This window comes from Ascaphus truei, chromosome 6 (genome assembly GCF_040206685.1).
Source record: "Ascaphus truei isolate aAscTru1 chromosome 6, aAscTru1.hap1, whole genome shotgun sequence".
NCBI lineage: Eukaryota > Metazoa > Chordata > Amphibia > Anura > Ascaphidae > Ascaphus > Ascaphus truei.
The window spans coordinates 58,195,600-58,209,203 of NC_134488.1; the positions used below are offsets into that span (position 1 = coordinate 58,195,600).

General features: G+C 44.4%; 1 long non-coding RNA gene across 2 annotated transcripts in view; it reads left to right on the forward strand.

Annotated features, from left to right (window-relative positions):
* Positions 1-4,294: 4,294 nt before the first annotated feature.
* LOC142497067 (uncharacterized) overlaps positions 4,295-13,604 on the forward strand; it is a 175,119-nt gene continuing 165,809 nt past the window's right edge. For both annotated transcript variants that reach the window (XR_012802173.1, XR_012802172.1), the window contains exon 1: positions 4,295-4,555. This is a non-coding gene — a long non-coding RNA (uncharacterized LOC142497067). The remainder of the gene's footprint in view (positions 4,556-13,604) is intronic.

Below are 13,604 nucleotides of genomic sequence, written 5' to 3' on the forward strand. Positions count from 1 at the left end.
GCTGCACAGAGATGAGCGGCTGAGTTGCTATCTGTAAGGGGCAGCTGGCCCATACCATGCAAATAAAGATGTCTTGTTCGCATATACATCCACTGTGTGAGTGTGAAGTTACTCAGCAGTGGATGGCACCACCAAGAAGGAGTTCCTCACCAGGACCATCTCCCTGCGGAAGCACAGATCCTGATGAGGTGGAGGCGCTGCACATGAAGTAAGTTGGACTCGCACCCACTACCTCAGCTACCTGTCCTGATGACATCCCCTAATACCATCAAGCGGGAGACTCAGGAGTCCTGTTACTTGCAGGTGCACCACCATACACGATCACGTAATGGGGACCGGTTAGACCACACGGGCCAATGTGAGATTGGGTGGGTCAGACAAGGGGGGTCCACCCGTTACAATTGGAGGCGCTGCTGAGATACCTGTCAACAGGACAGGCTTTTGCTAGGCACACATTAGGAAACAGGGAGAGTGTCTGCTGCCACTTTGTGCTGCGTGGGACGGAACCAGGGCTAGTCAGGGAGCTGCTGGAGCTGCAGGCCGCAAAGATGCCTTGGGATCCTGCTAGGGGTTAGTAGATCTGGAGCGGGAGGCTATTGCTGTTCTAGTCAACTTGAGGTAGCGCTAGCAGGGGACGCCTGAAGGGATAAACTGGTAACTTAGGGCAGGAATTCTGGAAGGGTCCGCACTAGGCTAGCCAACAGTAGGTAGACGCCCAAAGTACTGCATGGAAGAGCCAGAGTACTCTAGTCTCCATTCCAGATCACTTGACCAAGGAGCACAGACTGGAGGAAAGCGTTACAGTAGACACAGAAAGAGTGAGCCTAGCCTGAGGTAGTGCAAACACGAGTCAGATCTACGTTAGGTACACAAGGTGGTGCAAAAGGCATTTTATTGCATCGGTGTGGCAGCTGCCCCGCAGAGAGGAGCTCCATGTGCGATAACAGAAATTATAACAGAGAAAAGAATGGCGACCGCAAAAATGGAGGCTCCCTCAAGCAGTGAGTCACATCTAAGATGGCGGCTCCCGCCAAGTCGGGCGAGCACCAGGACTGTGCAAGAAATTGTTGCAGAATTTTGTCCGGGTCTGGCGCGAAAAGCAGAGCCCCGCCCCTGCACTGTGAGTAGTTCAGCACAGAGTCAGAACCACTCCTTGGTAGAAAGTGCCCCTCCTCTAAAGAGAACCATCAGAATGGAGGATCTGCAGAGCGCAGAAGGTCCAGGATGGCGGGCAAACGAAGAGATCGCACCTGTTCTGTGCAAGGTTGAAGAACAAGCTACAGAAGAGACTTTTGTGAGCCTGTTGGAGACTGGCGTGACAGCCACGGCTGCGCCGGGTTTGTCCTGTCTATGCTCTCGGGAAAGTAACCTCGAGGCTAGTGAGGACGACAGTGTTGCTAGATGGGAGGAACGAAATGGACTTTGTTATTATTCAATATACAAACAGCCAAACGCTACCTCAAATGTGATGCAGAAAGACAGTACTAACCAAAATGGCGGTTCCCGCGTTCCCGGGACACCGCGTGGGCCAGCTGCAGAAAGTCTTGCAACTTTGCAGTTTGCTGATTGTTGGCCAGGATTGGCGCCAACGGGGAAACCCCACCCTGTTGGGGAGTTTGGCGCGAAAGCTGGAGCCGCGCCTTCATGGACTATGACTCACTCCGCCCCTGTGCTGGGTCAGCCTACAAGTCTACGAGACTCTCCTCTAGAGTCCACCAGGGGGAGTGAGCACAGTGAACTGCCAGTAGCAACTTCTGTTCCCCCTAAGAAAGAAACAGAATGCAGCAAACCACAACCTCAGCTACCATTGGCATGGCGGGCCAGAGGAGTGACTTACCCCTTTCTTTTGTGCCCGTGTATACATAAAGTGAGGAAGGGTGATATGACCTTTGCCTGTTATTCATTGCCTAAAGGATTCCGGGAAGTATCCAATGATGGAATCACCAGCTTGAGGTGTGAGGACTCTGATTGTGTATCTCTGGGAAAAGAACTTGTTTGGGGAGCTACTTTCTTTGCAAAAGGAGCAAACCAGCTTGTGTCTAGCCCTTATCTACCTAAGAGTGAGGAGTTCCAAGCCCCGATGACAGAGACGGCTCCAAATCCGGTTCCAAAACCGGAACCCCAGATGATGGAACCATTCCTGAAGGAATCAATGAAGGGTAAGGTGACTGCCCAGGGAGAAGGGGGATCGCTACCACTGGTACCGCCGGAGCAGGACCGCTTCAGGCCGATGGCCACCAGCGAATGCGAAGCGCCCCAACGCTGTTCCCCTGTGGAGATGTCCCTACCCCCATCCTGTACTACTGAAGACAGTAGTCAACCAGCTGTGGTGATGCGCCAGCCGGCGGACCACACAAGTGAAGCTGAAGATAAAGAGACATTTATCCCATCGGCTGCGGACCCTGATGTAGGCCCGTGTGCCCTACAACGGCCAGTCCGGCCTACCACAGAGGAACCCATCGCAAGCCAGCGAAGTGGTGAGGAACCTCCTAACCCCCCCCCACAGGCGTCGGTGGTGGGAATGGCGGAGAAAGGCCTAGCTCAGGCCCGTATGGAGCGGAGAGCAGAACCATCACTTCCGGTGGCGGATGTCGTTCTGGAGGAAGAGGTTCCGGTTGGGAACCCAACGCATGATGGCGGCGAGTTTCACGAGATGGCCGCGTCCTCGCGGCCAAGCAGCTGTACCAGGTCGACGGGGTCCGGGAAGAGCCGGCCGGCCCTGCGGAAGCTTGGGAACAAGGACACGAATGAACCGGAGTGCCAGGCCGATGGCACCGGGCAAGGTAGCGAGAAGTTGCGGGTCGTAGCCCCGCGTATGCCGGCAGTGTTTCCCTATGCCCAACCCCCGGCCATAGTTAAAACCCCTGCCCCTGTCACTTTTTCCTATGGGTCCCAGTCTAGCCAAGGGTTGTCTGGGGAGTCCCGAGCCACTTTTGAAGAATGGACTGGGGAAAATCTGGACTGGGGTGACTGTTATGTCTCCGATGAGGGGTCGGGGAGGGAAATGTCTATGCAACGAATGTTATACTGCACTAATGATGACAATCGTACTGTTATGGTGGGGTGTGATCCTAAGAGTCTTGGGTCAAATTTTGGGTCCCCAGGGACATTGGGAGTTTCGTCTGGGAATTTGGGTAATGTTGCTCATATTGTACCTATTGCCCGGGGAACCCCCTATGTGCGTCCAGTGTCGGCAAGAGTTATTAGGGATCGCCAAAAGTGGTTACTTTATTTTCACTATCCATGGGAGGGAGAAAGTAAGTTTGAAATGGGTTCCCCTGATGAAGATAGGGAATATGGCATTGATGAAGAGGAAGGATCAGGGAAAGAAAATTGGGATCATGGTGGGTTAGATGAGAAGTGGTGTAGTCAAGAGGGGATAGTCTACATCTCCAGGAGATGCCTTGGGGAAATGTATGGGCATGATATTCTCAGTCCACTAGCATCCAAGCCAGAGTTGTGGGCTGATTGTGAGTGTCTAGTATGTCCCCTAGAGTGTTACAGCATTGCTGCTCTAAACCCAGTGGACCATGCTGTGCGCAAGCCACCTTGAGAGGGTATGGTAGTACCAGAATGGATACTCCAGCATGGGGTAATCCTAGTTGTTACACATCTACAGTTAGGATGTATCTGTTATTGTGTTATGAAAAGATATGTACTGTAATAATGTGTTATGTTTTGCAGTGCTACCTGAAAGAAGGTTCCGCAAATTTAGATCCCAGCCGGGTCTTTGGGGTTCCACCAGGGGGAGAATGTAGCCAAGTGTAAGATTGGTGTACATATCTCTTTCTCATGCTGGCAGTAAACCTGGTAAGTATGCAGGATTGCCAGCAACAATCAATGGAGGTTTGCCCTCAAACCCTGGCGAGGTGTCATATGTCCCCAAAGGAAGTGACAACATGCATAGTGCCCACACTTAGTGGTACAGAGCAGGTTTGTTCTCTGGGGGGTGATATAAGACACAGCACTGCCTAAAGTTAGAAGTCAGTTTCCTGTTGTTGTGCTGCCTCTGTTCAGTGAGAGGCACGTGAAGGTTTGCAACAGTGTTGCAGTGTCTCCTGCTTGCTGTGAGTCAGTAAGCAGACGCAGCAGAATTAGAGGAGCTGACAGAGACAGAGCAGCTCAAGAGAGAGATGCAGAATTAGAGGAGCTGACAGAGACAGAGCAGCTCAAGAGAGAGATGCAGAGTTAGAGGAGCTGACAGACAGAGCAGCTCAAGAGAGGAGCTGAGAGAGACAAAGCAGCTCAGGAGAGGAGATTACAGCAGCCAGAGAAGCTGCGGAAATCTCTTTGAGAGTAAAGGTGGAAAGCAGCTCTATTAGGGAGAAGGGACCTTCCTAATGGAGTGCTGCACAGAGATGAGCGGCTGAGTTGCTATCTGTGAGGGGCAGCTGGCCCATACCATGCAAATAAAGATGTCTTGTTCGCATATACATCCACTGTGTGAGTGTGAAGTTACTCAGCAGTGGATGGCACCACCAAGAAGGAGTTCCTCACCAGGACCATCTCCCTGCGGAAGCACAGATCCTGATGAGGTGGAGGCGCTGCACATGAAGTAAGTTGGACTCGCACCCACTACCTCAGCTACCTGTCCTGATGACATCCCCTAATACCATCAAGCGGGAGACTCAGGAGTCCTGTTACTTGCAGGTGCACCACCATACACGATCACGTAATGGGGACCGGTTAGACCACACGGGCCAATGTGAGATTGGGTGGGTCAGACAAGGGGGGTCCACCCGTTACAGATACATAGTTACATAGTACATGAGGTTGAAATAAGACATACGTCCATCAAGTTCAACCTACTGTATGCTAAATTTAGATGACCGATACGTTATCCTGTAACCGTATTTACAGTATATTGATCCAGAGGAAGGCAAACAAAAACCACAGTGAAATATCAACCAATGATATCTCATAAGGAGAAAAATAATTTTTTTCTGACTCCAAGAATTATTAATCAGATAACTCCCTGGATCAATATCCTTCCCATGTTTACTTATTAGGTATATCCCTGTATACCTTCCTTTCTAAAAAGATGTCTAACCTTTTATTGAGCATATCTATTGTTTTTGCCGTCACAGTCTCCATGGGTAATGAATTCCACATTTTAACTGATTGCTAAGTTAGAAATTATGTTAAGTACTCTAATAAATATACCTGCAAGACCCCATGTGGCAGCAAGTGCAGTGCTTATATGGTTGCTCCTGTTGAGATTGCGGATTACCAGAATGCCACCCTCCTTTTGGGTGCTCCCAATGGGTGAGGTTTTGTGCATGGTGTGCTATGTGTTTGTGCTGATTTCAGAAGATCTTTTTATACACAATTACTGTATTTACCAACATACTGCAACACTATTTTACTTTCAATAATATTATGGAACATAGGAGATTTTATGGAATTATGAGGGTATTGAGGGACCTCTACGTAGTTTGGGGTCGGGATAAAAATGTTAAACGTAGAAGATTTTTTAAAAACTGGAAAAATTTTGATCATTGAGCAAATCATGTGCTGGATCCTACATTCAGGGGACATAAGATATTTGAACTGTATATTAAATAATAGATCAGTGTCGGGCTCGTCCCCCCACTCCCCTTCGCCCTCCCTCCCCCCGACCCCCCCTTCTTTCCCTTTTCTTTTCTGCTCTTCTCTTTCCTTTGCTAATACTCTGAGAGACATATACGGAAGCGGCTGCTTCCTTAACACAACATGAGATATGGGAACAGATGACAACAGTGCAATGACCGTGTTAAAACAAATATTTTATTTAAACAGCGATAACAGACTGTTGATGCCTACTGTAGTATTCACAATTGTCAATGTGCAAACAGTATATGTGTAACAGTGTCGATTATATGTTGTGTCTCTCCAAAAACAATAAAAAAAAAATTGAAACAAAAAAACAAAAAAAATAATAGATCAGTGTAATCGAAATTATAGGACTTGGTCAATTATTATGCAGAGGAGATTGTGAAATGACAGCTGATTTTATGTCATTTGATGTTGCTTAACACTGTACAAGTGGATATTGAGTATGAGGAGAATGTATATACTGTATGTATATATATATATATATATATATATATCTTTAGAGAGAGAAAGGGAGAGAGCGAAAACTCTAGGGCATATGTATATAAGACAATTAAATGAAACAATGGGATCCATGTTCTAAGCGTTCATAAAAAAAAATCGCTGAGCCATTTAAAATCACCACTTTTTTTGGCTATCATGGTATTCAGAAAGCCTCGATTACCTGTGATAGCAAAATTCCCAAAAGGGGCGAGTAGCCGGCAACGTGATGATCGCCTCTCTGAAAAGGCCTTACCCGGCGATTTCATTCAGCTGCAGAGAGAGCTGCTCAGAGAGAGCCGCCTCTCCCTGTGCAAATCTTGCCCGAACGTAATGTTTTTTAATAACAAATGTATTACTAGTGTACATGAGCAGGGGGTCTCCAGAGCATAACCGCGTTTATTTCAGGTCCGGGGACCCGATTCTTCCCGAGATACAGGTCCCGTTATGGGGGGCCGGTATCTCCTATGCATTTTATTCCCACGGTCACGTGACGCGGGACATTTAAATGCATAGGAGATACCGGCACCCCATAAAGGGACATGTATCTCGGGAAGCAGAGGGCCCCCGGACCTCAAATCAACAAGGTTCTGCTTCAGAGACCCCCTGCTCACATACACTAGTAATAACATTGATATTAAAACAGCTGCTACCCACAATAAACATTAAAAACACAACAACACTAATACCCACCTCCTCTACCCCCACATAATTGATAACAGAGGTCGCGGGTGTCCGGGGGTCCTTTGGTAGTCCCCGTAGATGTCTGTGAACCCTCGGGTGGTCCCTGCGGATGTTCATGGGTCCTCAGGTGGTCCCCGTGGGAATCTGTGGGCCATTGGGTAATCATCGCTGGTGTCCGGGGGTCCTCTTGTGGTCCCTGTGGGTCCCTGCTTGCCTGCGTTACCAATCCTGTGGCAAATTTGTTTTTGATAACATTTAAATAAAAACACTCGCCACACTCCCCCCCCCCCCCCACCAACACATACTGTACCGTACAGTAATGGGCAAAATAACTATTATTCAGATATGGATAATAGCTAATTTGACCAATATTAAATAAAACATTAGTCAGCCAGCATAAATAAAACTAATCCTTTAAAGTGATGTCACATCCTTTTGAACTAATGTAACCTATCACATGGTACAGAAACCAATGGGATTGTCTTCAATCCCATTGGCTGTAATACCATGTGATATAGCCATGTGTTTTTAAGGATGTGACTTACCTGCCTTGGAGATGACATCACATCCATAAAATAAAAAAAAGAGGCGGGCACATGATACAGCATCCAATCAGATTGGAGCTGTACCATCTAACCTGAAAATGTGATGTCACAGGCCACATATAAGGTCTGGACGCCTCATTTAACAGGAAGAAGACAACAAGACAAAATCCGTTAGTACTTACCATGGGGTTGGATTGACAGATGAAGAAAGAAGATAGAACATTAAAGAAAATAAAGAAATAATGACAGAAAAAGATAGAAGAAGGTGACAGAAGATAAAAGAAAGAATAATTGTGTTACCTGTTCTGGATCTTCAAGGTGGACGGTGTTGGATTGACTTTGATGATGTCGCGGTACGAGAGCTTACAGAAACTATGGGATTCGGAGGGCCAACGCTTCTATAGGTAAAAAAAATATTGAATGTATGTAAATGTCTTTTTTTCAGGTTTTTTTATTGTATTTTTTTATTTTTCCTTGCCCATTAACTGATAATGTATTAATCTGTGCCTGTTTAGGGTACAGAAAAATACAGTGACAGCCAATGCATTTTTTGGCAAATGCTTTTTATCTATTGGTTGTTGTTTTTTCTATGTATGTTTATTGTTTGGCTTAAATTGTTTGCAATTTGGATGGCTTGTTTTTAATTCATTTTCTGATTGTTTAGCGTTTTTATTTAATTATTTATTTTGTAGACTACTGGTTTTAATTGATGTGTTGCCTAGTGGTGTTATTAATTAATTGATTTGTTGGCTAGTGATTTAAATTCATAGCAAAGAAGAGCAGAGAGTGAGAGAAAAAGAAGGCATGCACAGAGAGGAACTTGTGGAAAAGGAGCGTGCATTCCTAGGGGCACAGGAGAAAGGGAGAGAGGAAGGAGGGTGACAGGGGATGAGTATGAGGTTAGAGAGGTTGATATCAGAAGGACTAGAAGTGGCATGTGGGAGGTGAGTACAAGAGCATACAGAAATAAGGCAGGGACCAGGACTGGGAGAGATATCCCCTGAAACAAGGAGGAGAAGCATGGAAAGAAAGAGAATGTGTGAGGATGATTTTTAGGGGTGTGTTTTGGTGCAAGGGGTATAGCTGTGTAGTGTCAGAGGGCGCAGGTAAGAAAGAATTTCATGTGAACTGGGAAGTGGCGAAGAAAGGAGAGATGGAGATATATGAATAGAGTTAGAAACATAATGGGATGTGTAGAAAGAAGTACGTATTTTGAGAAGTGAGGTCACAGCAAATATAAATAGCAGCGGTGGCATACCAGTAACTGTTTAGTGCTGAGATGTGAAGCCTGGTATAGATAATATCCAAATTCAAATCCAGGATTATGGGCCAGTAGGTGTTGCGCTGTCCACTTGTTTCACTCTTGTTCAACTCCCTGTTCAAACGCAAACATATAAAGTGGGTAAAGAGACCCACTCAAAAGATCCTCATTGATTGCACACTAGGCTAGGGATAATATATAAGGTGTCAATACCTATATACAATGGTGGTTCAGTCAACCTTTACAGGGAAGCAACTGCTCACTGCATTGAGTGAGGACAATTGCCACTAACATGCCATAGCCAAAATAACAAAATTTTATTGAATATCAACAAGACTCACAACATAAACGGCGCATGCTCTAAACTCACTAAAACCAGCCCCGCAGTATAAGCGATCAGATATTGTGCAACCCATAATTGTGTTAGAATAGTTGCGAGTACTATTGGAGATACTGCAGATACTGTGGCAGTTGTCTATAGTTTTCTACCTGCGCCGCCAACACTGTGTATTCATCCCTTGCACACCTACACATTATAGGTGCATTGCAAGTGAATATTAATTCCATTAGCAGCCAATGAATAGTGGCAAGTTATATATACCTACATGGAAATTAGATGGTGATTTATTCTGACCGCTTCAGCTGTTACTGTTTCCCGGATTCATATTTTAATTGGTTTTAGTTAGTTTAGAGCATGCACCGTTTATGTTGTGAGTCTTGTTGATATTCAATAAAATTTTGTTATTTTGGCTATGGCATTTTAGTGGCAATTGTCCTCACTCAATGCAGTGAGCAGTTGCTTCCCTGTAAAGATTGACTGAACCACCATTGTATATAGGTATTGACACCTTATATATTATCCCTAGCCTAGTGTGCAATCAATGAGGATCTTTTGAGTGGGTCTCTTTACCCACTTTATATGTTTGCGTTTGTCTACACAATCCTCCTCTGCACCGGCAGGAAATATAGAATTATCTGAGCATTGGATTAGATGTTCAGGTGAGCGGTGAATCACCAAGTTATGTACTCACAACTCCCTGTTCAACCCATACTACAGACTACAGTACTTAAAAATATGCTACTTTAAATATAGGCTGCGCTATGCATCGCGGTTATAGAGGCCCTGTGTTCTTCCCCACAGCAATGAAACTTATTCTCGGGGGAGAGAGCGGGGCCTCTTTAAGAAAGCACTCCTTCTCCATCGACATTGCGGTGTCATGTGACGCTGTGTCATCATGGCGACACGATTACCCATGGCGATGCATTGTGCCATCAAAAGATGCAGCGACGTCATGACATCACGTGAAGAGGGCCGGCAGCTAAGTGAAATGCCCAGGCCACATTTCACTTCCAATCCGCCCCTGTGCAGTGATGTACATATAAATGTGCAGGTATCATGAGTACCTGCGCTGAAGAATTTACAATCTAATTTTGGTGCCAGACACAGGGACATAAAGTATCTTCCCAAAGTGACATGGACAGTTGACTCTGGGATTTGAACTGGGTTTCCACACTCCTACCGTATTCCACTGTTCGTACCACTAAGTAACTCATTCTAACCAAAGACGTTCAGTACCTGCTATGATCTACCTTAGTTATTTTATTAATATTGCGGATGTCCATGCTATTTTAACATACCTAATTATTGCCCTCTATGAAAGCATTCAGATACAATGCATCTATGTTGGGCTGCAGCTTGCCTTTAGCTGCAGTTTATTTTACAAACTGAGGCTACATTTTCATAATAAAAAACTGTAGTTTAAACAGAAACCATATATCAGTAAATCAGTACATAAGCCACCTGCTGGGCAGTGTTTAATTACCATTCATTAAATAATGAGCATTTTGCAATGCAATTTTAACAGGGCTAAAAACAAGGAAGGAAAGATTTGCATAAGTATCTATATCCATTACAAAGCATGATCCAAAAATGTCAGGTATACCAAACTCGTAACAATGCATTTTACTGGTCTTTAAAAGGTTGAAGTGCCATTTTATTGGAACATTCCCTACAGAGTAGGACTGAAATTGCAGCCTGTTTCTTTTCTCTGACAAAAGTAAGAGAATGTTTTGATCTGGAGATACAATATCAGTGTCCGCGTAGCCAGCCGTTCCCAGGCTGATGGTGCCAAGGTCTATGAATGCCTGCTTTATGTTTTCCGTCTTGCAGGTGTCCATGTGGTATGTAAGCACTAGGAAACACAAGAACTCCAGGGAGGCTCTGGCATGGATAGCTAGGCCGGGTTTTTATAACATTGCTAAAAACAATAGTTATCTTGGCCTTTCTGCTCACTTGCTTTTGTAAAATTTTGCATCAATTGTGGAGGTAATTGTATTAACATAGCATACATGACTTAACTTAACACTGTGTGCTTTTACATGTACAGTGAAAGATAACAGTCCCTATCCGAGTCAATACAACAGTCAGTTTATTCTAATTTTAAAGGCAGACGACACTTTATAAAATGTAGGTTTAGCATGATAAAGGTGAAGTCCCCCTAAGCTTATACACTGGCGACACACTTTATTCGAGCTCGGCTAGTCCCACGAATTCGGGTATACCCGGGTGTATTGAGGTTTGTGACTGTTTTCTGCCCGAGTGCATTGAGGTATTTTCCAGGCAGGGATTGAAGCATTTTATTCCCGCTGGCTGCAATACTGCACAGTATATATATATATATATATACTGCATTACAATTCATGAATTTATGCCATCTGGTAGACACGCGAAGCATTGCAGCCTATTAAATCCTAATCATTATCATTTAACAGATAAGCCGCCCGTCAGCCAGGCATGAACCCAGGCTGGGAAGGCAAACGCAACGGGGCTTGTCAGAGGTGAGGAGCGGCGCATTCCAGGTATCTGCCAGGTACATACTGGGTATTTGCTCGAATAAAGTGTGTCGGTGCAGTATGTTGTTGTTTTTTTATTCGTTTTTGACATTCTTCTTGGCCATACTGTACAATAGGGTGTCGGATCCCATCCTTTAATATATTGCAGCTTGCTGCTTTTTAAACAGTGTGTTCTTTTTCGAAACACAATTGGCCTAAATGAAATCTAAATGGTTGTTACTGGGCTTCAAAGAACCTTATCAGAAAATCTCAGGGTAAGGAAGTTTCTGCATAGAAAACAGCTCTGTGTTTCCTGGCGAGGTGAATCCAGTGAGAGTAAGCAGCAGAGATTGCCATGTGAACACTCTAGTGCAGGCTTTAGGCCTTTAAAAAAAAAAAAACAAATGAGCATAATAATAGCTAATAAAGAAATAAAAAAAATAGTCATCTGCTTTAAAGAACATCACATTTAGTGTAGCTCACTTGAAAGATAATTTATTGAGGGGACTGCACATTGTACACTTCTACTATTGTAGCTCCAGTATATAAAATGTAAAATCAAATTAAGATAAACTTATATTCTATTTATGTGTAATGCTATTTATGACATAGAAAGCTGGAGTGGGTTCATATTCATTACTAATCTCACTGGCTTCGGCTCCTTCTGGAACAACACAAGCCTACCTGTATCTATTTCTCCCCTTCCTCAGCAGAGGGACAGGTATGTACTGTGCTGGTGCAATCCTGTGTTTCTTTGTTTTGAATTCTGATGCCATCATTAGTCAAGCAGATAAGTGTAGCACAATAAGTAGCTGATAAGAATAAATGTCATAAGAGCCAAAAACTGAAAACAATTATTCCATTTTTTTTTGTAACTTATATTGTATTTACATTTTTTAGAAAAACATAGGGAAAAAGATACAGAAATAGAGAAAAAAAGTGGGACCGGAGGTAGGTAGGTACCACCAATTTAACACCGGTATCGAAGAAACAGAACTATAACAATGCCAGACAATCACAACTCCACATATTACACAGAATTACCAACTCTCTGAAACTAAATACAGCCCTCAGTCCACAGTGACTCAAAAATTCACCTATTCCACCTAGAGTACCAAGGCTCCCAAACTTTTTGGCATTTTCGTGAGTTGTTTCTCATATAAGCTGAGATAGATTGCATAGATTGCACCACATTTACTCTCAAGATGATCTCTCTCCTGGATGGGGGTTGTGGCTTTTTCCAGGCACCTGTGATTTCAGGTCAGGATATGTAACAATAATTTCGATTTATTTTCATGTAAGTTATCTAGCGGCTTACCCAGGACCATTTTAAATCGGGTCTAAGGGGATTCTTATCCCAATAGTTCCTTGCACCAAATTCTGCACTATACCACAAAATCTCTGTATTTGGGGGCAAAACCAACAGATATGGGCCATATTCTCGACGCCACCGCAACCCCTCCAGCAAAGATGTGTGGTCTCTGGATAGATCAGCCTCAATCTCTGAGGCGTCAGGTACCACCTGAACATAACTTTATAAATATTCTCTTTAGATATAGCGCATAAAGATGTATTCGTTGCATTGACCCAAATAACTTGCCAGTCTTTCCAAGAAATCTCTACCTGAAAATCATGGGCCCATTGATCCATATAACGGTGTGTGCAGGGAGTGATGTTGTACCGAGTAATGTTTTATAAAAAAAAAACGGGTATCAGGTACAAAAAATCTATAGTTCTACCAGGCAAGGTACCCGGTTACCACTTACCTGCAGGGTGGGTTGAAGAACGCGGCAACATCTATGAAGAGCAGCAGAGGTCCTGGGGCGGTGGCAGCATCAGAAGTGGGTCTTCAGCCGGTGTGGGAGCTGCAGGAATTCATTACACAGCACAGCAGCAGGTAAGCAGTATGAGCCGGGGAACCATGTGACCGGAGCAGGAGCGTTCCTATTGGAAAGACAGAAATAAGAACTTGGTACAATATTGAGATAAGACCCCACTGATAATTTCTTTTTCTACATAGTTCTTCGAATACAAAACACTCTGGGAAAGACCCACCCGGGGAAAGCTGCCTAAGATAATGAGAAATTTGCAAAAATCTGAACACCTTAGCACCCATGAAGGAATATCTCTGGCAAAAGTCACTAAAGTTTAATAATGTACCATTCAGAAGCATATCCCCCACATATCTAACGTTTTTAGCCTTCCATAAA